Here is a 27493-nt window from a genome sequence, read left to right on the forward strand (position 1 = left end):
AGGGTGTCAGGAAAAAGGCAGATGAAATCAGGAGAGAAGTTTTGTGTTTGAAGGTGTTGAACCTTGTTCTACCTTGAATCAACAGAACTGGACAAATGCTTCCTGATTAACTTCAGATTGTGGCCTTTGAATCTGATAGAGGGCAAGGTATCTGACAGTACTTTGTGGTACCCTGTCAAGAAATGAGAGCTGGGAACACAGGTTGGGTGTTGTTTTGTAGCACGTATGAATGTGCTAAAATCTCACAGAATTACAGCTGTTGATCATATATATATATTGTATTGATTCATCATAACTGGCAGAAAAATGGTTTTTGAAAAATAGCTGGAGTGTGTTATCATAGGGTGACATAGTTTCAGTGTTGATGGTCTATTTATACTTCTGCTTCAAGAGGCGGCTACAAATGGTTAAGTAGCTCATGTTAGCGGCGCCTCGTTGGAATTTAAATTGTAACTGCACAGAGATGTAATATGTATGCACAGGTCATTTGTCAATAAAAAATCACTTTTTGGTTTTGAGTACACGTCTTTGTTTAATTATGTTTTCCACTTTAGAGTCCTTGCCATTTTTGTTTGTGCAGTGCTCTGCATGATAATGTGGACTAATATTGCAGAATTGTTCAGGGAGATAGGACTGAAGCAGCTAATAAAATGTTTTTATTTTTTTTTAAAGACCAGTCTCAGGAGGTGTAGTTGGATTCCCAGTTCATTACCTTCACAGGCAGCAAGTCAGTTCTTGTTCTAGTGTCTCAAGGCATGGTGTTTGGAGATGCTTAAGATGTTATCTCAATGTTTATCTGAATTGATCATTGATGAAATTCTGAACTTTATATTTAGATCACTACATTATTAATTGTTGATATGAATAATAGCATGATGTGTGACACTGAATTGCTATGTTTTAAGTTGTTTCTTGATGTGGAGAAAGAGCTTTGTTTTTATTTCTATCTACTTGCACTGAGAAATGTAGCTTGGAAACATGGGATTTCCTTCTGTGTGGTTTTTTTTTTTTTTTTTTTTTTTTTTTTTGTCGGTGTAGATTTTGCAGGAATGTAAATCCTGTAATCAGAGTAGGAAATGAATATTTGAAAAGAATATTTTTTGCATATATAAATTATTTTTTATATTATTGTCATTATTACTAGCATTCTGGTTATTATTATCACTGTAACACTGTGATGGGTGTTTTTCATCAGTGAGAGAACGTATTTCACTGAAGCACTGAATGCGAGTGCTGTTTATACAGGCAGTTTTTGATTTAAATTGTGGCATATATTCTATTAGGGCATGTCACTGCAGACTCACTGTTGGAGGTCAGGGAATTAAATATTAGAACTGAATTCTAACAGGGTCAGATAAAGTAATAACCCTTAGAAGCATTAGTAGTTGTGCGTGTTAAGATAAAAGTTACTGTGCTTTGCTCTTTAAGCTGATGGCTGCTAGGTCCTGTGGTGCTGCTTTTATCTCTCCTCACTTTAGAACAGCACAAGAGCTACTGGCATTGAAGGGATAGGTTTTCCTGCAGTTGAATCATCTTTGCAGAAAAGGAAGAAAGGTGGTGGGTTTAAAGGTTCAATTATTTCAACTTGTAATCTTGGATGGCTGCGTCTGCACAGGTGATGTGCCTACAAGGCAGAGATGTTATGTGGAGGTTGGTTAATGTTGGCACACTACCATGGGAGTTAAAATGCTGTGTCTGACTCTATTGCCAAAAATGTTGCCAGGCTAAAGCAATAGGAGCAGCTTGCCATGCATGAGTGAATTTAGAACTGGATTAAGAACTATTAATCTCTAAGACAGCACAGATGGATACCTTGATAGAATCTGGTAAGCTTTAAAGGAAAAGATGTGCATAACTGCCAAATGACGATTATTGTAAGAGCTGATCAGAACTGAACGGCTTTAATCTGCTTGCTTATTACAAGCACACACAAGGAATCATGGAATTTAACATTTAAAAGGTAATAAATTGTTCTTATAGATTTAGCATACTTTTCAGAAGAAAATTTTTAGCCAATTAATGTCATGAGAGAGGAATGCAGAGTGTAAGCCAGACATGAGCAACTAGGAACTAATATCTGTTTCTTAGAGTCTATTCTGGATTAGCAACAACTTGAAGTGTGTCCTCTGTTGTTCTAGATGTGGTGAATGAGTACTGAACACAAGGAACCATCTTTTTTAGTAGGATTATTAGCTGGTGGTCAAGTAGGCTGAGTCAGCAGCTAAGTATGTATCATGTAATACATACAAGTAAGTATTATCACCTTGCAAGTATGTTTGTAAGCGTATTATGCTCTGATAACTCATCTGCATGTGTAGATGATTTCATTACAGTTAGATTTCTAATGCTGAAAGAGGAGCTGCTACAAGTATAATTACTTGGTCACTCAAAATATTTGTTCAAGTATTGTTTCTCATTTCTGCTTCTCTTTCCACCTTTTCATGGAAATCTCTTCTTGATGTTTCCTCCTTTCTTCTGTGTTTCCCTAATTAATGGGAAGATGAAAGAATACTGGAAGCATTGAATTAATATTTACTGTGCATTGCCCTTGCAATACGTACTGACATGGGAATCTTAAAACAAACAAGGGAGAAAAAACAATCCCTAGAAGCTGGCAGCATTCTGTTTCGTACCTCACTGTATATTTAAGTAGATAACTGGAATCAGCTCAAGCTGAAGTGTTTCAGAGGATTCGATACCTACCTTCTCTACAGCTCTGAGCTGTACATCTGTTTAACCATTGCTGCAGTGGAGCTACAGGCGCTTACTTACCACCACTTACTGTTCTGATGTACAGATATTTCAAGGAGACTTGTTGTGTAAACAAGTTAAGCTATGTGTTAAATACGTTTAATGGATTAGTGCAGAAAAATATGTGCAGTTGTGTACTTCCATTTTGCAGTTGTGTGCCTCCACAAAGGTGGAGGACTTGAGGGACTTTTTGTCTGTGTTTTCTTTTTTTTTTTTTTTTTTTTTTCCCCTCACTCTGTTGTTTTTCCTTTTTCAGGCCGGTCATCTATATAGCCACACAAGCTGGGGATATATAGACGCCTTAAGCTTGCTAGTAGCAGGGATTCCCTCCCCATTCTCAACGTCAAGCTATAGAGGAAAAATCTATCCCCTCATCTAATTGAATATCTAACTACTTTTTTTTTCTGCTGGAGGTTACTGAAATTCTTATATACTGAAGTTGGTGTAGCAGTCTATATAGGAAACAGTAAATAATTCTCTGTGTTGCTGGACTGATCTTTCAGAGTATTTGTGGTTTATCTGGTGTCATTTTAATATCAGGAACAACGCACAGAAATCAAGGTTTCAGCAAAGATTTTTTTACTTGAGACTGTGAAATGGTGGAGACCTTTTAGATCTGTTTGCTGAGATCAGCGGTAGAGGGTGCAGAAGGAATGCTTAGTTTTGAGCCTATGTCAGCACCAGTCCTCTCGTGACACAAGCATTTGCTCTTGTATTTTGTTTGGTTAGTGAAAGCTTAGTAGAAATGAGGAATTGTTTGTAAGCAGATATGAAGATAACGGAGTAATTGAATAACCTGAAGTGATGATTTGGAGATTTTTCTGTTTAGCAATTATGTAGTATTGTATGGCATAGTATGCTTAATTTTTTTTTTCAAGTTTTTGTTAAAAGCTATTTTTAATAGTAATTTTTAAAAGCAACTTTAAAAACTTGAATGTCTTTTCAGCTTATGCCTTGAAAGGAAGAGAGAAATAGAGTTATTCAGGAAGAGTAGTGAAATTCTCTAAGTAAATAACTTTGGGAAGAACAAAACATAGATGTATTGATACACAGCATTAGATGCAACTTCCAAGTACGCTTATTTCATTGAAAAAGTTGATTTACTGCTGTGGTATTACTGTCATGAAAATATGTCATATGAAAAATACTAAGTAGAACTTCTGTTAGTTACTTCAGTTGGCTGTTGGTGTGTTTGTTGCTGGAGCCAAATGTTTTTTAGTGCAGTATCTTAGCTGAGGGCCTGTGCCACAGGAGCCCATTAGAAGGTTATTTGGAAATTTGTGATGATGGTTACTAAGTCCTCTATGCACAAGTGCTCATTACTTGGAAACTGCCTTAGCAGTACATGGATTAGAGGGGCTTCCTGCTCTACTAACGTGATTAGAGGTTAGCACTATTGCATGCTTACTCACCTCTGAAACAGCTCATTCCTTATAAGGTGGAACCTGTTGTTGTTATGCAAAGCTAATTGGCAGTAATGAAGCCTGCCTGCCCATCTACCTTGCATCAGTCCATTCATAATGAAGGAATTGTCACCTGTGAAAACCAAACTGACAGTAAGGAGAAACTGTGATTGGATGAGAGTAACGTTATGACATGCAGGATGCCATAAGGGAAATGTAGGGGTTAGAAGGTCTTGGTTAGCTTGTGCTTCAAGTAAAATAAAAATAAGATGATTACATTTTGTCTCCTAAACTATCTCCTGTTATCCTTCCTATAAAACAGGAAACAAGAAAGAAATTTAAGTGAAATTGTTGCTTGAAAACTGGCATCAAGCTCTTTGTGTCATTTATGCAGAAACAGCCTTTGTAAGGAAGTCTTCCAGTTTTCTCGAAGGGAATTCTGTTTCCTTGTATTTGTTCATTGCAATGTTGTTCCTTGAGGTGTTTTGGCAGGATAAATGTTTTGGTTTAATAATCTTATTTAAAGCACTTTGTGCGTGCAACAGTTCTGAACATGTATGCCATGAAATAAATTAAATTTTGTTGCATTTTGGTAAAATGATGACTACAGATGTATTTTTTTTTCCCTCATTTCAGTGTGCATTGATACCTTTTAATATTTCCTTTTTGTGAAGGACTGGAATTTGGCTTAACACAGGCTGAGATGAACTTGGCCAAAGGGGTTACATTTTGGAGTCCAATCCCCTCAGATGCTTCAGGAGTTTCTGGTGTATTTCTGATAGCCTCAAGACATGGTTGGCCTCGTTTTTAAGACTTGTAAAAATCTGTAGTGTTGCAGATGGAGAATTGTTTAGAAACACCTGAACAGCCTGTTGGCAATGTTTTCCCCATAACCCGCCATACAGTCCTGTGTTACAAATGCAGGATCCAAGCTTCCATCTCTGTGGGGCTATGATGGTTCGGGACCTACAGGGCTGCCCAACCTAAGATATTTTTACCTTATATGGAAGAAAACTACCTGAACCTCAGTATCGTAATAGTAAACCTTTGTTTAATTTTAGAAGTTTCCCATAAAATGATAGTGTTGCAATTATCATAAAATGCTACTTTCATTAGCAAAATAAATACCCTAAGAAATGTTGAAAATACTAGCTCCAAATGCTTTCGAAGATCTTGTTTAAGATGGAAAGTGCTGCAGTGTGCTACATGGTTAAGAGCGTTTATTATGGCAGTGGGGCTGAAAAGACCTCTGTCTTAGACATTTGTAAGTAGCATATGATTTTGTTTCCATACAAATAGTCTTAATACTGTCTATGACCCAATCATATCATTTTTTTGATGCTCTAAAACTGAGAGGACATATTGATCAGAGAGAATTACACAGATGTTTTTGGTTGTATATAAGGTAATTAGCTGACTGATGTGATTCAAACTAGTCTAGTGTACGGACTTGAAGGGTGTATGTACACGATTTGGGCTTGGTCTGATTCACTTCTGAATTGATGTGGTGCTGCTATAAGGTGTGGGAGAAATAATGCTTTGTTCTCCATTGCTGACCAGCAGAGTTCATGGACAATTGCATGAATAACTACAAGCCAGACAAACAGTTCAGTGGACTTTTTAAGTTGGGAGTTTCCTAGGAGTGCTTGAAGTTAATCATTAGCTAAGTGCTTTGCTGGAGTAGGGCCAAGGTTCTCACTTCCTCAAAGGATCATGCATCTATTTATTGTGATCTGTTTTTCAGTCTATCGTTTCCAGTTTAAGGGGCACCTTCTATTTATTTTTTTTTCTTGTTTAATTCAAGTATGTTGTCTCAGTGTCAGGCACTTGCTCAATTTTTTTTTTTCTCCTAAGTGTTCTATCTTTCTTAAAGTACATGCAAGTTCAAAGTCCACATCCATGGCATGAGGAACTAGCAGCCCAACAGCAGGCAAAGGAGAAGGTGAGACCAGGGCAGGATAGTGAGCCCGAGTCAGATCAAACTGTTATTTAAGCTTGTATATATCTTGATTCAATTATTGTGGATAAACAGAACAGCTGTTCACAAAGCTGAAACTACACCGGAATCTAAAAATACATTTTTGGAAACTCCTACTATTTACAGTATTTTTCTTTCTCTTCCAGTAACTTATTCTCAGAGCTCTTAATTGAACAGCAGGGGTTTTCATGCGAAAGAAACATGCCACAGAGTGCAGCATAATGGCCAGAAATGCTTCAGCTGAGATCAGGCAACAGTATTAAATGAGAAAATGTTTGGAAAGATTTGTTGTCTATTTGAAAGAGCTACATCTCTTTATAGTCTTATAATGCAAGTAAAATCGCATATATAAATCAGAGTAGCCCATCCAGTTGACAAGTGTTGCTTGTCAGAAAGGACATAAAATAAAAAAGTATTTTAATGAACTATAACTCTTTCCTGTGAATATTTGGTTTTAGAATAGAGACAAACATAAATTTTTTTTGTAGAATAATCTCCTTGAAGCGAAGTTAGTGAATTCAGTGAACTTTGAAGCTTCCTTCCACCAGAGAATAATATGTACATATATCTGTAGATAGAAATAATTACAGTGTCTGGATGACTGATTTTAGGAGCTGTTCTAATGTCAGAAACACAAATCTGAAAGATGAGTGAAATGCGAGTAAGGAAGCCACTCTCTTGCTGAGAATATTGAGCTAACTAGAGATGCACAGGCTCAAGCTTTATTCTTTGCTACCTTCCACTCTATGAAATAGCTTATAACAGTGAAACAAGGTGCACAGTGCTGAGAGTGGAATTGAGGACAGGAGGTTAGTGATGAGCTGGAGCATTCTCTGGGCCGGCTGTAGACCCATGCAGAGGGTCTATGTGGATTTGTGGGGCTGCAATGCTTGGAGATGTGTCAGCACATCTTCAGCTTGATACAGCCTTCGCTTGGCTTCGATTCAGGATCAAGCTTGAGTTGGCACGCTTGCAGTGCGGTGCATCCCACAATACATTCCTAAATACATCTTTTAAAGCTGCCTGAATTTGGGCTATTTAGGCTTTTAATGACTAGCTTAAGATTTACCTGTTGATAATATACTATGTCCCATTTATGCGTTATTCTGTACCATTTATGGAGATAAAAATTTGTTTCTGTGTTGGTTTTTTTTTTTTTTTTACATGCATTTTCATGGATGATTTCATCTGCTACTTGAAAACCAATTAGTTTAGATTGAAATGGAAAACAGATTTTTCATGTAAGTGAAGGCAGAGATTAACAGACCACTTCTGCCTTCAGATTTAAAACTCAGTTGTTTTTTTTTTCTGGGGAGGTAACAGGTATTTTTTTGCAAATAATCAAATTTTGGCTTTGAGGGGCATTGCTTCATTAAGTTGAAATGGAAATTTCCATCCCATGTCTGAGGAATATCCTTTACGTTACTTGCAAAATTAGTTGGTTCACATAAAATTTAATTCTATAGCCTGCTGCTGATTTTAAGAAGTCAGAATGAGGAGTGGCAAGGCTCTTGTACTTAATCATCCATAGACAGCATTTGAATGCATAAAATTCAAGGTATTCTTAGAGCATTTCATTGCACACAGTAAATATATATTTGCTCAGAAAAATTAAATATATGATAGAGTTGCTTGGGAAATTTTGAAAAAAGAACATTGCAAAATCATTCAAGCCTCTTGTTCTGTCAAGTAACTATGAGAATAAAAAGTATGAGTTGGCAGGGAGGTTAAAAGGTGTGCAAGCTTCTGCTTTTTATCTGGAGATAACAGTTTGAAAAGCTGGCACCTTTTTGGTGATGAGGTGTGTGTATTTTTTTTTTTTTTTTTTTTTTTTTTTTAATGGGAGTCCCAGAAGTTTATAAAAGCTTTCTTGGATCTCATAATTGATGCATCTGCTCATAGGTATTGGAAGGACTGTAGGGCTGTTCTCAAAGTGGTGTGTAGTATTTTGATTAGGTTATAGATTGGCTGCCAGTTAAAAACAGAATGCCCAGCTTACTCCTACTGTGCATTCGCACAGCTATTGCTTGAATAGAAAGATAATGAATGGCAGATTTCATTAAAACACAGGTGACCGTGTCTTAGTATTGTGATTTGGGTTTCACCTATTTTTGCAAGTTGTTTAAGAAATGTTTGTTTTGTCCTGGAAGGTTTTGATTTTTTTTTCTTTTCTTTAAATCACTGTGTAAATCTCCTATATAAGGCCTCTCCTATATAAGGCCCGTGCAACCAACTGTAATTTCCTTCTATTTCTACATTTTGAGCACCGTGAGCTACCAGATCCTTACAGAGCAGTAGCTAGACTGTTAACACCTCCATTCCACTCAGTGCAAACGTTTGTACCCTGAGGGCAATTGCCCCCCCCTTCCCCCCCCTTCCCCCCCCCCACAAGTGGTGTGTCAGATCACATCTGCAAGCATGTGTAGCCAGTATTGAGATTGAGGGAACTCTTAAAATGCAATTGAGATGATTTGTAATCCCCTTACTGGGACCTATTGCTGGGTTATTTTTCTAGTATTCATTTAGTTTAAAGCTGTGTCTGTTAATTTAAATTGCCTTTTTTTTGAATGCATTTTCTCTGTTTCGTGGTTTCTTCAGATAAGAAGGACTGAAAACTGAATGTCATGTTGTGACCTTCTAGCCTTTTGCATTCTGGTCTAAATCAATCACAAAGATATGTATGTTATATCAAATAAATATTTAAAATACAGTCTGAGTAGAGAGATGCAGTGGTAGAATGGTGCAGAATCAATAAAAAACAGCCACAGGTCTTGCTCTGTGTCCTCATTGTTTCAGTCCAAAGAAAAGAATGCTAGACTTCTGGTTTACAAAGGAGTGAAATACTAGCAAGGTAATTGCTAAACAGTTCTCCCGCAGAGTCCAGCTTGCATTGAGTATTGTCAGTTCATTGCCCTGCAACTCTGAATCTATTTCTTTCCAGGGTTTTTCCCCTCTCAAGAAGCATTAGCATCAAATGGTGTCAGTTCTGTAAGGTACAATGCATCCAGCTGTGGGGAGCGATCAAGTGTAGCTAATGATACAAATTTGCTAACTGCTTGGTGGAAGCACCACACTCCTTAAGCATCCCTATGATGGTTTTTTTTCCACTGAAACGCCTTAATACAATTGGGAGCCGTGTGTTTTAAAGCCAGCTCTTTGAATTCCCTTTAATGCTTTGGTGGGTTTATACCAGTTCTCAGCTGTACAAATAAAGCCCTCCTGACAGCCATAACATGGAGTTACTAACCCTCTTTCAGAAAGAGTGCAAGGCAGCAAATGTTAAAATTAAAGGGCGCTTTTAAAGTAGATAAAGCTTTGGAAGTATTGTCCATCTGTGGTAATAGGCTGTTTTGCTTCTGGTACTAGATTTGGTGTGTTGAATAGGCATCTGTTGGCATAGATGATAACTGATACTGGGTTTGGGTAAATTTTATAATTATTTTTTGAAGTCTTAATGAGCCTTGGTTTGTAGTTGGCACCATCTGTCAGCTATTCAGTGACCAGTATAAAATGAGCTGGTGCTCCTGGCTTGTTTCTTTGCACTCAGGTAAGCTTGTACTGTTAGCATCTGCCACAGCCAGCCTATTCAACTGGAGCATCTTCTCTTAGGGACTGTATACCCTTGTGTTGTTAATTCACAGTCACACTAGTTGTCAGCAGAATATCTTTTAACTTAAAAAAAAAAAAAAAAAAAAAAAAAAATTGAAGAAAGAATAAAATGCTATAGAATTATTTATTTTCTTTAAGCAATTTCAGTAGAAACCCTAAAAACATACTTGTAGAATAATGATTTAATAAAAAAGATAGTGAAAACATTCATTAAAAAAATTAAATTATATAATAAAATAAAAATTAAATTATATAATAAAATAAAAAAATTAAACACAAAATTAAAAAAACAAAAAAACAAACAAAAAAACCCACACAAAAATAAAAGACCAATCAGTTAAGAGGTAGTCATAAGACTTGGGATGAATCTTGTTTTGGTTCTGTTGTTTTGACCTATTGGAAATACACTGGAGTGAGAAGTGTTCAATAGACTAAGTAGAAGCATGCACATACTTACTAGCCTTTCAGATTCTGTACAGATACAGGGAGGTTTTCTTAAGAGCTGTACAGATAGACTAGAAAGAGAAGGATTATCCTCAGAATATAATTCTGTAATTTTGGAGCATTTCTACTGTTTTTCCAATGGTGATGTGATAAAATCTTCTGGACGTCAGTGTATGAAACAGATTTTGTACCATCTTTCTGCTATCCTCAGAATGAATGCAGGGAAGATGATGCTTTGGACACAGCAAAGTGTGGTGGTGTTTTTTTGCTTATTTTTTTTTTATTTTATTTATTTATTTATTTATTTTTGCCTGTGATTTTCTTTGGTAAATGGCCTGCAAGAAAATAGCCTTCATTTGTGCTTTACGTGTAGGGTCAGCAAATAATTTATCAAATGCATCTGCCATCATAGTGCAGAAGAAAGTGGGGATGGAAAAAGGGATGAAAATGAATTTAAAAAAAAAAAAAAAAAAGAAAAGAGGAGGTGGATGCTGAGGATACAACATGCTGCTTTTCTTTGTGGCATTCCTTTTTTTTCCTCTGGAGATCTTATTTCTCTGGAGCACTGTTGTAGGCGGGAGGCAGTGCAACAGAGCACAATGGTTATTGTTTTTGAAACCAACTAGGTATCATGTAATCCAACTCTATCCATTTTGATTAACACAAATTACTGCTTTAAGGCTTAGAAACGCATGTTATAACCAATTGAAATGTGATAGAGAATTAATTTTTCAGTGGTTTCTCTGGTGTGTGTGTGTGCATGTATTTTTTTTCTTTATGAAATGAAATCCAAACATTAAACTCTGTACACATTTTGCCTTCAAGCCCTTATCTGAGAAGCTTTTCCATCACTCTGTGGAGGAAGCACAAGAAGTGAGATGTCCTCAGACCTGAAAAATACAAACTTCTGTGTTCATCCTTAAAGTCTGGGAGACTTCTGAAATTGCCACAAATCCTCATGTGTTGCTTCTTAAAGCTGTGTTTATGGGGAATAAGTAGTGTTTTCTTGAGGTAGTGCCAGCATAGACTAGTCTGACTGGGACATTATGTGAGCGTTTATGAAGTCTTCCCCTTTGCATGCCTTGAAACAACTTACAGCCCTATCTGGGGCATAAGTTGAATGAAGGGGAATATTAGGCCATATTATTCCAATTCCAATTAGGAATATTAGAATCTCTTGCAGAGTACATGTGAGGGAGAGCAAAGCCCCTGTGTAGTGTTGTGGTTACAGGAAAGAGATTGTGGGACTAGTATGAAAGCTCCCTGCAAAAATTTGAAAATCTGTAAAGGCTGAAATGCAGCTCTTAACTCATAAGAGGACAAAATTTTAGCCATTCACTCTAAAAGGAAGGAAGAAATTATTTGTTTGCAACTCTGCGGAAATGGTAGAGTTCCCTTACACACACACACAGGTGTTTCCTGCGTAGAATGCGACATACCCATATATTAACATATAGTTTTGGGCATTATTGGGAGCCAAATAGGTGAGTGGGATTTTTTTCTTTCAGCTTGACAGTTGGAGAGGTCATGAGCAGATTTTCAGTCACAGTGTACATGGATTATTTCTAACATTAGGGTAACTCATTTCATTAAAGCAATTTTTCAACATGATGCTCAAGGAAGGACAGGGATGCTTTTTATCATAGAATCCTTAAAGTTGCGAAGGACCTTTAAAGGTCATCCACTCCAACTCCCCTGCAATGATTAAGGACACCACAGCTAGATCTGGTTGCCCAGGGCCTGATCCAGCCTCACCTGGAAAGTATCCAGGAACGTCATCTCTAAGCAACCTGTTGCAGTGCCTCGCCACCCTCACTGTCAAAGACATCTTCTTTATATCCAGCCTAAGATTTAGATACTCCCCTTTAGATACTGAAAGGCTGCTATAAGAGATCACCTTGGAACCCTTCTCTTCTCCAGGTTGAATGGCCCCAACTATTCTAGCCTGTTCCTGTAGCAGAGGTATTCCATCCCTTGGATCATTTCTGTGGCCCTCCTCCGGATGCACTCCAACAGGTCTGTGTCTCTCCTGTACTGAGGACTCTACATCTGGATGCAGTACTCCAGCTGAGGCCTCACCAGCGCAGAACAGACGGGCAAGATCACCTCTCTTGGACTGCTGGTCACTCTTATTTTGATGCAGACCAGGATTTGGTTGACTTTCTGGGCTGTAATGGCACATTGCTTGCTCATGTCCTCATGTCCAGCTTGCCGTCTGCCTGAATTTCCAGGTGTTTTTTTTTTTTTTTTTTTGTCTTTTGTTGGGACTGCATTCAATCCTTTCATCCCCAAGTTTATATTGGTAGTAAGAGTTGCCTTGACTCAGGTGCAAGATCTTGCATTTCGATTTGTTAAACTCCTGAGGTTCACCTGGGCCCACTGCTCAAGCCTACGTCCTTCTGGATGGCATCTCATCCCATTGGTGTGTCAGCTACAACCTACAGCCTGGTGTCATCAGCAAACGTGCTAAAAGTGCACTTGACTCCACTGTCAATGTCATTCATCTAGATACAAGAGAGCATGGGTCCTAGCACTGACCACTGACACCACTTGTCACTGATCTTCATCCAGACATGGAGCTGTTGTCCATCATTCTCTGAACTCAATCCTCCAATCTTTTTCCATTGAACAGTCCGCCCAGCAAATCTGTATCTTTCCAATTTGGAGAGAAGGATTTTCTGGGAGACTATGTCAAAGGCCTTACTGAAGTCAAAATAAATGACAGAAAATCAGTGGCTCCTCAATTGTCCACTGATGCAGTGGTGCCATCATAAAGGGCCCCCAGGTTGATGAAACAGGATTTTCCTTTGGTGAAGCCATGCTGGTTCTTCTGTATCACCTCCCGATCTTCCATGTGCCTTAGCATATCTTCTAGGAGGATCTGCTCCATGGTGTTCCCTAGTGCAGAGTTGAGACTGACAGCTCAGTAGCTCCTAGGGTCATTGGGTACTCATTTCTGGACTTTCCTTTTGTGATTCAGGTACCTATAGAAGCCTTTCTTTTTCTCCTTTGGCATTCATTGCCAAGTTCAGTTCAAGCTCAGCCTTGGCTTTTCTGATGCCCTTCCTACACAGCTTTGCAGATTTCTTATTGTCTTCCCGTGGTACTTGTCCCTGTTTCCACTACCTGTGTGTGTTCTTCTTGCTCTTCATTTTGACCAGCAGATTCTGGTTCAGCCATGCTGGGCTCTTGCCTTCCTTTCCTGACTTGCTACACCTGGGAATGGAGAGTTCTTGTATGCGAAGGAAAGTTTCCTTAAAGATCTGCTGGCAATCTTATAGGAGTAACAAATTATCAACAAACAATATTGGTCCTTAGTGAATTTGCCTCTAACAAATGCTTATTCAGGTCATCTTCTGTAGAGTAAAGATGAATAAACCATTTGAGACCTGTTTAAAAATGAAACAGAACAAATTATCAGAAGCCAGTATACTGACACTTTATTTTCAAGTGTTGGGTGTTCTTAAATGTTGTAGCCATGATTAGTTATGCTTACCCTTATTTCTGTTAGTACTGGAAAGAAGGAACAGATTTGTAGTGCTAGATTTGATTTGCAATCTCACTTTTTTTTTTTTTGTTTTTTTTACTCTTTTGGATGGTACTGAAATACACACATATATGACTAAAAAAACCCTTTCTTACTGGAAGGCAGCATGTCTAGGCAGCAGTGTGACTGGCGTTTCTAAGGAATTTCCAGCTGGCACAGAATGTGCTGGTGCACTAGCTAAGCAGAATAAATTGATGAGGATGCAGGCTGTGCCCCCTGCTGCAGGTGTTGTTCTGACTCCCTCTGCAATTCCAGGTTCAGCTAGACTCCTAAGTGCTGATTTTGAAAAGGTTTCCCTTGGCTGGACTTCTGTGAAGGATAAGCAGAGGAATGCAGTGCTGCATGGAAATTTCCCTTTTTGAGAACTAGGGGATTGCCTGTCCTGTGTTTTGGTGTTCTGAGGCATTGCTGAGTGCTTAACTGTTCTGCTGTGTTGTTGATGCTCTGCTGCCAGGTAGAATTCCAGCTTGGAGGGCTCAGTTGTAACAACTGAGTTGTATGAGATGTATCTCATGCTCAGTAAACAGGCCACTGAGCTAGCTCACCTATTTTTCCAGTTAATTTAGTATTTTACTACTCATGCATTGACTGTCCATTTCTAAATCTGGTATGCATTCTGTGTCTTTTTTCTGTCCATGCAGCACACTTCAAAAGGGTTTTGCTAATTACAGTTCAGTAGTTCAGACCTATTGTACGTTAAGATTGTTCTAATTGCATTTTCAGCAATGCAGTTGCTGAGTGTGATGGTGACATGTATGATTTTTTTTTTTCATTGTATTTGCCACCTCTCATCTTGTTGGAGAAGCTTTCTTTGAATTCCAGCTTTATTATGATATACGAGGGCTGCTCCAAAAGTAAAATTCCTCCTATTTTACTGTGCTGGCCCACAGTTTTATGGCGTTGGCCCCCTACTTCACTGGTGTAGCTGTTGATATGGCAGTAGACCTTGAACCTTTCTGCCAATACTCTGTTACGTTTTGTTGCCATGTGACAGATGGCAGCAGAGGGCAGTCTGAGAAATGGCATCTGACATAGAAATGCAGATGAAGCAAAGGTGTGAATTCTGTCATGCAGAAAAAATGGCACCCACAGGCATTCATTAACACTTGCTGAACGTTTATGGAGACCATACGTTGGATGTGAGCACAGTGAGGTGGTGCATTTTGGTGGTGGTGGCAGTGGGTCACCTCTGCTGGTGCAGATTTTTATGGGAGCAGCATGCAGGCTCTTGTTCATTGCTGGAGAAAATGGGTAGCTAGTGGTGATGACTGTGTTGAAAACTGTTGTTTTGTAGCTGAGAATTTACTTCATCAAATACTGTTATTGTGCTCTTTGTTTCTCTTCCAGTTTCCAAGTAAATAAAAGGAGGCACTACTTTCAGAGTGACCTATGTATTATGATAGAAGTTAATTGATAAATTGCTGCTCAGAATCTCTTGTTTATACGTTATAGATTCCAAGTGAAGACTCATGACACTTTTTTTAATGAGTGATGGAAAGAGATAAGAGATGGAAAAATACATCCTGGAAAATGCCAGAGATCCTACAAACGTGCAGGCTAACGTCATGTTGTTAGCGTGAGAATGGTTCTTATGTCTGTCTCTGAAGAAAACACTGAAGGTGGCTCCTTACAGATTGAAGTGATGCACTTAACAATACGTGTTTCTTGCTCAGTTATATTTTAAACATTTGTGTCAAGCTTTTGTGGATGTGTCTATGGAAGAGATGTTTTATGCTTTTGCTACAACCACTGTTATTGCATCTCAAAGGTGTAGTTGCCACCCAAGTTCAGAAAAATGAAATCTTTTAGTAAGCATCAAATGCAGTTGTCCAGTTGTAGAAATGTGGTGCAGGCGGAGGTGCTCAGTGTCTTACAGTCACGTCTTGGCTCACTTATTTACACTAGGAAACCCTGTGAGGAATACAAAAATGTAAATCGAATTTGTGATTTCAGTGCTTTTCAGTGCAAAGTGTGTTGGATTTATATGAAGATGTATTTCCACACCAGGCTTAGATTACATTTAGGCAGGGTAGGAAAATGAGTTTGTTTGTGTTCCTTCCCAATGCCAGGCTCTTCTGTTATTTTAACTTGAATTAATCACAGAATCACAGAATTGTAGGGGTTGGAAGGGACCTCCGGAGATCATAGAGTCCAACCCCCCTGCCAAAGCAGGTTCTCTGCACCAGGTCACACACGTAGGCATCCAGGCAGGTCTTGAACATCTCCAGGGAAGGAGACTCCACAATGTCCCTGGGCAGCCTGTTCCAGTGAAATGCTAATGCTGTAGTTCATTACAACTAACTTAATGGATAAAGCCACAGCAAGTAGTTCTTGATATAGAAAAAATGAAGGGAAAAAAAAAAAAAGCATTCTGTGTCATTAATGTGTTCATCTTGCACAGTTTTGCTAATCTCAGTATCGTTCTATGTACTCATGAATCTAACGTTTTCATTTTCTGTTAACATTGCATATTGAAGCCTGGTAACTTCCAAAAGTATATTTGCTTATGTAAGTGTTGCATGGTTCTTTTCACTTAGTTGCATTTAAGATTTTTGCTGCCCTTTAGAAAACGTGTTGCAAAAAAGACGACTATTTATTCTAGCCTATGTGATAGAGATGTATGTATGTGCTTAGACTTAAAATGTAATGTGTTTTATTATAAATGCTGACGATGCTTACCTATTCAGTAACAAGCATTGTGTACTGTATAACAAACCATGTAACTTGAAGAACTAAGTGGAACTGATTTTGTTGCTATTTCATGCAGAAATGATGCTTATAGTTCTTTATGATTTTGCAACATACGTGTCTGTTCTAACTGTATTTATTCATTGTAAAATGTGCTTCTGGATGAAAAAGAAGTCCAGTTGTTACATACATGTGGCTTTTGAGAAAATTGATCTTTGGCTTCTAGTTATCTTAATCCTTGACAACTTTAGAAGTTGTTTTAGAGGACTAAGACATAAATTTTAGAACTCAAATCTAAACTTAATTAATTTGAATTAAAGCGTTTTGTTGAGACATCAGATGGGTTTGTTTTGCTCTGATTTATTTATTTATTTATTTATTTTTTGACTGTCAGAGAGGCACTACCTGGCAGGTTGGTTCTTGTTCAGATCTCTGCTGGGAGCTGTGAATAGGGAAGTGGTGGCCCAGATCTGCACTGTCCTGAATCAGCCATTTTCAATGAAGGTGATGGTAACTTAGCCAAATGGGGCTGTGCTTCATTCTGTCCTGGAACCTTTCAGATCAACTGCCACCTTCTGTTGCCTCCTTATTTGTGTCTGCAGGGTTAAAAACATGAGCTAGCTGGGGAAAATGCTGCATGAGAAATGAGAGGGGTAGGTAGTGCTGCAGGGTGAACAAGTGAGCTCTCATGGGTTCTGAAAACAAGAAATACTGTTCCTTGTTATTGCTTACTAAGCAATTGGCGAACTTTAAAAAAGGATTTTACTGAATCAATTTTCAACTGAAAGAACTGTGCTCTATGTAGTGAAGCAGTTGGTATAACTGTAATCAGAAAACCACTCAGAATATAGAATTTAAGGATGTGGGAATGACAGACAAATAACAGTTACTAGGCTGAGAGGATGTGGACTTGGGATGGAAAGAGAAGGAATGGGAGCACATGGCAGGTGAGAAGGAAGAAGTGGAAACGTGGTGCTGTGGAGTGAAATTAAGGTGTTTTCATTGTGTTCTAATGCAGGCTTAATGAGTTCTGTGCTTTAAAAATGGATCAAAATGCTGTGGATTTTAGGAAGTGAAGCTTGTTGGATATCTGGTGACAGACTTTCCTGCTACCTCTCATAGTATTTCTCACTAGCATGTGATTGATGGCAGCTTCTAAAGCTTACCCTTTAATTCCTATAGTCCTCCTACCTGGCATCACCCCGAAACATATTTGGAATGGCTGGAACTGTAAGCTGGATGAACAGTTGGTAACGTGTTTGCTTTGTGGTGGACTTAAATGGATCGTAGTTAGTCGGATTAAAACCTGTTAGAAAAAAAGTGAAGTGTGCACACCAATTTAGATGGATCAGTAATTTAGCAGTGAAATTCTCCATTCCTAGCCTTTTCCTTTTTATTTACTTATTGTTAAGTAATTGCTCTTAAATTCAATTCACTTTCCACTTTTCACTTTTTTTCCATGATATTTTGTTTTAGATTCCAACTGCATTCTTTATTTCTTCATAAACTATCTTCTGATAAATCTTATGTCTGTAAAAACTTGTTTAAGAGGAAAAAAAGGAAAGATAATGAAGTCTGAAATTTGATTTTTTTTTTTCCTTTGGTAGAAGCTGTTTTTAACATGAATGAGTACTGTATAACAGTTTTTATAGTAGAACTTGGGAATGGCTTGTTTCTTTTTTTATTCTAGAACAGTGTTTTACTCAGGACATGGCTTCTATGGACAAATTGAGTAGTTAGTATTTTAGGAATTGTTCAGAATACATATCCACTTAATAGTATTAATAAGAGAGCACTATAAGTATTTGATGAATAATGACAATTATTGATGACTGAAAAAAATTGGTTTATTTTCTTTCAAGTGAAAAATTGAGTTTTTTTTTTTTTTTTTTTTTTTTTTTAACTTGGTAAGATCTGTAGAATACACAGGTTTTTTTTCTGGGTTGGTGTTTTTTATTTATTTATACTTTTTTCCCCCCCTAATTATGTTCTTCCTTGATTAAGATTGCATTCAGGGAGGTAGACTTCTTGTATTTTATTGGCTTATGGAAAAAAGGCCAGGTAACATGGACAGTGATCTTTTCCTTCATTGCAGCTACAGTTATAATTTGCTAGTGATGATAGCAATGTATTAATTGAGCTGTCTGAACCTCGAACTCCTCAAATAAGATTGTACAAGCTTTTTCCTAATTTTGAAGAATAGAAGTTAATGGAAAATTGATTGTGCTTTGTTGTACAAGAAGTAAATTTAACGTAGGATGCCCACATATAGAAACATGCACTTGTTAAAATTTGATGTCTTCTTTGATGAGGTGAATGAGTTTGATTTTTAGAACTCTGGAGTTGATGAATTCTTCCCTCAATTATAAGAGGGGAAAATGATTTGAGCTGTTTGACAGTTAAGCAGCAACTTACACCCCAGAATTCAGTTTATCCTTCTGTAAAGTCGTCTGTAAAGTGTTAACAGCTGTGTAGGTTTCCAGGATAATTGGATGAAAATTTTTGAGAAATGTGTTGATGATTTTATAGAGCAGTATTTTAATAGCACATTGAGTTGAAACATTTACAGTAGAACTAATGTTTACTTTTGTCTTTGACCAAATTTATTTTTTTCCCTTTACTGACAGCATTTAGTGGACATTCTTTATCTCTTGCAAAGATCTTTCTGTATGTCAGCTGAATCTGAATTCTGCTTGGAAACAAGAGAATATGAGACCATGGCTTATACCTCTAAATTGCTTGGTCACTACTGATACTTTTATTCTATGATCATGTGTAATCTAGTGTTTAGTAAACTCTGTAAGCCAGTTTTACTTTAAAGCAAATATGGGTAGAGAATGGACCAGACTTCTGGAAGTCGCGTCTCAGGTTTTCTTCAATGGTTGGGTAGAAGTAGTAAAGGGACTCAATACTCTCCCTGATTGTATGGTTTAGTTCCTATGAGTTGTTGAGTGGAAGATTTTTCACAGTTTAGTGATTGACTAGAATATTAATATCAAGAAGACTTCATTAAAATACTTGGGATTTGAGTTGAAATGGAACAAGGTGAGAGACCTTCAGCTTTTTTAGGAAAAATAGATGTGATCATATTATTATCAAGCCAAAATGAATACAATTTGTCATTTGCTTTTTAAAGCCAAACTCTCTATAGTGGATTTAGTTTCAAGCTGATCTCTACTGAGTAAAACACTTGAGCCTAGGGTGGATTTTCTTGCCAACAATGGCCTAGTTGAGATTCCTTCTAATTGACTTAATTAGGAGTTTTTCTCTTTTATGAGAAAAAGGTGAGAAGAAATACAGTATTATTATTATTATTTTTTTTAAAGTATCCATAACTGTTGTATCAGCTAGTAGATCCTCTGTCTGCCTCCTATGGTTTCAGGATTCTCAGGAGTAACAGGAATTTTGAGATTCAAATCCTCTTTTGTGGTAGAAAGGAATACTTGAATATGATTATCTTTACACTTATCAAGGAAAAACAAGAAGTTCTGCTTTGTTTGGAGTTGGTTTGCTTTTTTTTTTTTTTGTGAAAGGCTAATGTGATTCTAGCAGGAATTCAAAAGCAATTGTTCTATGTGGTTCATGAAGCCATACTTAAAGCTAGATATGTTCTCACTTCAGATAAAAAAGAACAATGTGTGCGTTGTTAAGTGGTACTGGCACAATGCGGATTGAGTTTTAACTATTTCACCTGTTCCAGTTGGAAGTGGCATTCAACCTGTTTTCAGTACTTTAAGTGCTGCCTCTTTCTTAACATGTAGGAAATCCACTGCTCATTTAATCAGAATTCTTGTTTTTCAGAAGAATCCTATTTGACTCTTAGAAAAGAAGCATTGCAAGTATTAAATGATTGTGAATGTAGTATCAGAGGACTAAAGCCTAAAGCTCGTTTTCCCTTTGCAGATATAGTAGTTCTTTGTTCTGGTCCAGGTTGTGCCACAGTCCTCACTGACTGTGAATCGAGTTAAACATAGAAACCACAATATGTAGGAGACCAATAACTGCCTGTGCTCACAGGCTGCCCTGAGACCTGTTAATGGCATAACTGCAGCATCAGGATTCTGGGCTCTTGGTGAATTGTACCACTTAAAAACCCTCAGGGCAGAAATAGATCTATAAATACTATTTGGAATTGATTATTCAGTTATGAATGTAAGACAGTTTTTCTAATTGTGCTGCTTTAAAATACTGTTCTGTTGTCTTTTTTTTTTTCTCTCCATTCCATGTTCATTTTCATATTTGTGGGATTCTGTTTTGAGAGGCAAAAAATTTTCCAGAATCTGGAAAAACAAAACAAAAAACAAAACAACAACAAAAAAAACCATGACAGTGCTCATACCTCCAGATTTCTGATTAGGTAGCCATATGGACGAGGCAAAATGTAATACCAAAAGCTGTGACTCTGAAAATCTTCAAGTAAACAAAAGCCTCATTCACATTTCATATTTTGCTTAAACAGCTTAGAAATATTTCCTGGCAGAGCTACCTGGATAGAAACAAATAGTCAGGCTATTGTTATGTGCATATCAAACTTCAGAGACTTGAAAGATTAAGCTTCCGATACTGAGATGTAAACTTTCAAGATCCTGATTACTATTAGCCTTCTCAGTGATTATGTGGAATGGGTGTGCTTATCAAGCTGATGTTCAGTGCATGTACGTAGGCTGGCTTGTCATGCACGGAAACCACATGTGCATGAGGCACAGCAGAAGCTGACTCGACATCTTATAAATCTATTTTATCTATGTTAAATCCTTATCTTATCTTACCTATGTTAAGTCCACTGAACCACTGAAAGACATTCACGTTGACTGAGTTCCTTAAACTGCACATTGTGCTCTGTTATAGGTGCTGCCTATTTAGGGTGTTTTCAGACATCTTTAAGCAATGTAATGTTCTCTATTCTGAGAAAAGTGGAAAAACTCAGGCCCATTTTCACTTGTGCTAAAATCAGCATTTGCATTCAGTTAGCAAGTCCCATCCTTAAGCAAATTTTACAGCTCAGTTAATAATCCATGCAAAGGAATTCATAATGGAAACACTGGTGTTGCGTTAATTACCATGATTGTAGTAAAACCTGTAATAATAAGGTAGCACCCAGGTTTGTTGAGCTGTTTTGTCAGCTACCAGTTCCAGACTCACAAAAATCCCTTTCTGAGTAGAAGGGCAGTGTAATGCCTCTCAAGGGCCTCTTGTGTCCAGTAGTGAACTTGTGAGAAAGTGATATTTTATTTATAAGCTGTTCATTTTGGCTGCATGTCCTCCAGCTAAAGCTGTGTCTTAACACAGCTGTTGTTGTCTCCGTTTCTTTGCGAGAAGAAAACATTCCATTTTCTTACTGTGTAAAAGCTGGTGTTGTTCTAGGCAACAGGAGAAGACTTAGTCACAGCAGAAATAAAAATGGTAGTTGTCCATTTTTTGTTAAAAAATTAGATAAATAAGTTTTTTGTTTGTTTGTTTGTTTTTTTTTTTTTTTTTTTTTTTGAAGCACTGATACTTCAGTCATTCTGAAGATATGGTGGAGAAGTCTTTGCAGCAATGTTTGCTGCACACAGTGGAAGGCTAATATTCCAGCAACCTTGTTTTTAAGTATGTTAATTTTCTGTTCTCCTGCTTCATAGATATTTCCGACTTAGTTAAGCATGTAGAAAACAGTTACTGAAGTTGGTCTTGATGAGAGCAATGGCCTCAAACTGGTGTCGTGTCTGGAGCTGAAAGCTCACCTGGGGAACAAATTCTTTCCCAGGTATCCTGCCATCCAATAGTGAATGCTGGGTTGTACTCATTGCCATAGCTAGACTGTAGTTACTTTCATGCTCTAACAGCCAGCTGATATTTGGCCTTTCTTTGTCAGATTGTGAGCACTCCACCAAGACAGTCATTTTAATGTTAATATTTTAGATAGCGCTTAAAAACACATATGATTAACTAGCAATCAGATATGTGTTATTACCTACTGTATTTCTCTGGTTCTAATAGTAATTTGTTTTGGGCTAGTGATGAAGCCTCTCATCACTGTCCATCTAAAAATATAAACAACTCAGTTTTAAATATAAATCTAATCAGCAACGAGGCTTTTGGAGTCAGAAAAATTAAAGATAGAAAAGATTGCTGATGTAAGCAAACGCCTTAGGGAATTGCCTAGGATTTTTAGAGCATACTTTCAATAAGAGGTGGAACAAAACTGATTTTTTGGAATCATTTTGTGTAGTAAACGGAGCATTTGAGATAACAATCAGAATACCGTATTTGTCTTTCAGGAGCTAATCTTTTTATAATGGCTTTTCTGATGAGTGTTCAGCCAATGATATTGATCACTTCAGTGCTACTGAGACATATATGGTGCTTTGAGTATGGATTTGTGACATTATGAGACCTCTCTGGTTAAATAGACAAGTATAAAATTGATTTAAGTTTATTTTTCAAAGGGTGTAGTTCTACATGGGGGTTGGGGGAAAGCTTCACAAATATTCCCCAAATCACTTTCATTCGGTATTCATTAGTTACAAGTATTTAGTTAGCTTAGTTTATTTGTTAAAAAAAAAAAAAGAGCAAAATTTTAAGCTTTTCTTCTGAAAACCCAAAGCAGTAAACAACATAGTCTCATTTCTTTTGCTCTATTAGAGATGAAAGGCGTAAGTGTATGGCAGGAGTTTTGGTTTTTTTTTTTTTGCAAGTGGATTCATAAACATGGCTGTAACATCTAGTAAAGTGACCTTTCTCTTTTACTTTGTTGTAAAATAAGTGTGTTTTAGAAGCTATTGGACATCCTCTCCTGTTAACCTTCCTTTGGCCTGAGGTGGGGAGTAGGAAATGACTAAGAAATGCTTAGCAGAGATTTAAACCTGAAGCCATAGGCTTGCATTCTCCTAGACAGCTGCTCCTCCAGGTGGTGTCACTGACAAACCCTCTTAAGAGCCACCTTTGAAGCATCAGTAAGCTACCTTTGACTTGCAAGCATTTTTATACTGTTGTAAAAACCAGTAGGAAAGCTACGTTTACCCCATGAGTGCTGCATGCAGTTCGTTGCTACTAGGCTAAATAACAGTATTGATTTTTAGGTGCCAGGGAGTGTGTGTGCCTGAACAGTTCAATTTGATAGCAGTCAGTCATCTCTAGTGCTTTGATACTGATATATCCAAAATTACAGTTCAGATAGAGATGTGTAGCTAACAGCACTGCCAGCAGTGCCGTAAAACTGCTTACTGTCAACTGCTACACAGTTTTCATATTCGTTCTATGATTGTCATATGTCAATAGCTGTGGTGGTGTCATGTGTGCTGTCTAAATCTTACTAATAAGAACAGCATCAAACAAAGATGTTACAGAAGCCTGCAGCTTTTGCTACTAAATTGTGACAGTGTGGTGTTAAAGTGTTCATCGTGAGATGTCAGTGGTGATCCATGACTCTGTGAAGCCTCTTAATTTATGAAACCACATGGGCTGTCACATTTTCCTTTTCAGACATAAGAGATTCAGATTTCAGACTATTTTTCATTGCATTGTGTTCTCAGTTGCTCATTTTAATTTTTTGTTCTGATAAGAAGACTGAAATAAAACTGGAAGAAAAATATCAAATAATCATTCTTATTGCCTGAAGATGGATTACATGTTCTTTTTCTCTTCTCCTCAATTCTTCCTTCAGCACCTTTATTCTCACCTTTTTCTCCTTTCCGTGTTTCCTGTTTGGAATTGGGCTTTCTGTCTGCATTATCTTCCTGTTGCTTTACTGCAGTGCTCAGTTCCTGGGTTTAGAGAATAGATCAGTCTTGCTTTCAGCACTCAAGTGATAGGCAACGTAAATTTCTTTAAGATAGATTGGTAATATAGAGCCTCATCTTTGGTTTTCGTACAGTTCGTACAGTATGGGCTTTCCAGAGTGCTTGCTGCTAAATGTGTTGCTAATCTCTGGTTTAAACAAAAACTTGGACTCTTTGATTTATTTTCTGTATGTTTTGTTCTGGATTCTTTTTCCTGTTTGAGGATCATGATGGCCTTCTTCTTGCTACTGAATATATCCCATCATCAATATTGTCAAAGTCGTGTTGAGAATAAGTGCTATAAGCAAGTTAGAGAGCATTTTGGTTATTGTATTGTTTTTAGAATCTGAGTGAGAGGGGAAAAAAAACAAAGCATCTCACAACTGGTGCCAGCTTCTCTTCAAGATTTTTTTGCCTTGGAAATACTTCCTGTTTGGTATTGTGTTCCTGTACAGCTCATCCCTAAATGGGGAAATGACTCAAATGAGTATTTCTGGCTAATTCTGCAAGCATTCCCCTCTCTAATTCAGTATTCCTCTTTTGCTGAAGTCTGTCAAGAGCAATGTCTTGAAGACTGTTAAACAGCATTAGATGTGTCAAGAAAAAAAAACCAAGAAAACAAAAACAAAAACAAAGTACAAAAAGACCCAAGAAAAACCCTGGATTTTTAGATGATGTCTTGTCTGAATTTGGTTTACCTTACTTTAGTTCTCATGTGCACCATTGCAGTAATTGCCGTTGTAGTCTCTGTGGTAGTAGTATCAGCTGCTGATATTATGTTATACTGGTATTCATCACCTGGACATAATCCTCATTGTCTTGAAATTTCAGTGACTGAGGAGTCTCCTCCCTGCCCAATGTCCAAATCTCAGCTTTAGAAGTTGCAGAGGGAAACTTAGGTCAGACCAGGAACAGCTGTGCAAATGTGTGCCTTGTAGTTCTGTCCCTAGCTTGACAACTTCTTGCAGTGGCTGAGTTGTGGAAAGTCAGAGTACGGAAGCTTGGAAGCAAAGGAATAAAAGCGCATTTAGCTCTTCTTTTGAACAACACTTTATGCTTCCCCAACAACTTGAATAATTGCAGACGACTTAAGAATTGCTGATCCTGACTAATACCTCAGGATTTGATATTGCCAGGTATCTTCTTATCTGATTTACATGTGTAGCAAGTACAAATAGGTAATAGCTTAAAATTGGCAACCAAAAGGCTGTTTGGTGTCAACTTGGGCATTTTTTACCAGTATCTACAGCATGGAAATGGCCAGCAGTGCTGTATTGTTGAGGGCTGAAAGCTTTCTGGTCCACAATATGTTATTTACAGTGTTGTATTCTACTAATCAGTTTCTGGTTAAAATTTCAATGTAATCTCAATTGCTTGTCTATTCATCTCCGCTACATAACTTTAGGAATACTTCAGTAGTTTGATTTCACTTCAATTTTCAGTAGTCTTCTTACCAAACCTCACTTTCCTTGTTATTTTCCACTTGATATTTCTATGCATTTTGTTCCTTGCTTTGTAATAGCCATCTCTGGGCAGAGTTTGGAGTATTAACAGTTGGTTGCCTTCTCTGTTTCATGGGTATCTGCTTATCTTTTTCTTTCTTCAGTACTCAGTATAAATGGAGATCCTTAAAGCTGGAGTCACAGTGTACCAAGATGAAACAGTGACAGTTCGTGTAGCCTATTAACCTGAATATTGCATATATTTTCTAGCGTAATTTGCTCGAATACAACATGTGGGTGTGTGCAAGTGCCACATGCATGCCTATGTATTATTTGTGTAAAGATGAAAATAATTTCAAGCAGGCACTCCGCCATCTTAGCTTTGACATGCTAGTGACTTCCTCATTCAAAAAATGTGAAGCACTGAGCTGCTGTGTTTGTTTATCAGTCAAACTTAAATATATATGTTTTGTAATCCTCTAAGAATGTAACAAACCTGGAAGTCTTAGTAAAAGGAGTGGGAAAATGTTGAATATTCTTTTTGTGTATTGAAAGCAGATGAAGGGCAATAGAACTAACCCACCAGTGTCCAAATGCCCACTTGCTTTTGTGTCAAATTAGGTTATTTTCATCTGCTTGTATAACATGTTGTCTGACACTGAAGAATAGGTAGTGGTGGAGGGCTGGAGTTAGTAGTAATAGTAAAAGGTTCAAAGATACATGAAATCAATTACATTCAGTCACAAATTTCTAATTAGCACATTAACATATGCAAAGTTTTATGGGCATATGAGTTTAGTACAGGCAGATTGTAAGCCTGGTGCTGTAACTCAGAATCTTTTTTAATGTTAAAACAAGGATAATTCTGAAAGCATTTATTCTTTCTGGGGGCTAGGCCCTTAATGCCATCAAATCGAGAGAAAGAGGTGGAAACTGTAATTCTTCACTATTTAGTCTGTTGAATGAGTTAGGGCCCCAGCTACGTAGTTGGAAGGGGAAACAAATAAAGATACTGAGTCAGTGGTTTAAAAAATGTCCATGCGTACATCCTAACTGTGATAGTCAGTGCTAGAGCAGCTTGTGTATAGTAAATGCAAGATAACAAACATTGGAAGTGCTTCTTAAGTTATGCTTTATTATCCAGATAGAGTAGTAATCTTTTAGTCAGCAGTTCCTGTTAAAATTGAACCATATGTTCACACAAGGCAGCAGATGTATTGTATAACAATTAGCGACAGAACTTTGCCACTTGAGGATTTGGGATAATACCAACATAATTCATAATAAATTTGTGATACGTATGTAGGGCAGATTTCCTGTTGGGTACTCTTTGTCCTCACTATTTACGGTGCGTTCTTGATGTTTCCAAAGGTTTTGCTGCTTGATAAATTTAGAGCCTTTACATAGACTTAGCATAAAATCTTTTCAATAACCATAAAAGGATTAGCCATTTTAGTGCTAGAATGATTAGATGACTTCATCAAGATTGCAAGACATAGTACAGAAGCTGGGGAAGGCCAGAAGTGTCCTAAAGAGGAATGCTTCTGCTGAGAACTGTTGGGGAGCTGCCCAGGGGCAGAGCATCTGCTATTTCACAAGGTACCACCTTGGAGGCAGTGCTGAGTGCCAATGTCTCTTTAGTCTCTTTATTCCTTTTCAGTAATACATATTCATTAATAAAAGAAGTATTGGGTACTAGCTCTTAATTCCAGTTCTCTTTGCTGATGGGAGTTGCTTGCTTTCTACCAGTATTGAGTATCGAGGAAGTGGAAGACAGGTATAAATTGTCAAAATAAGACAAATCATGGAACCAGGGGAAAAGACTCGATTTCCACTGCAAATTTTGGTAGATCAACTTGGTGTAATCTGTA

Source organism: Tetrao urogallus (genome assembly GCF_951394365.1).
Source record: "Tetrao urogallus genome assembly, chromosome: 4".
NCBI classification, from domain to species: domain Eukaryota; kingdom Metazoa; phylum Chordata; class Aves; order Galliformes; family Phasianidae; genus Tetrao; species Tetrao urogallus.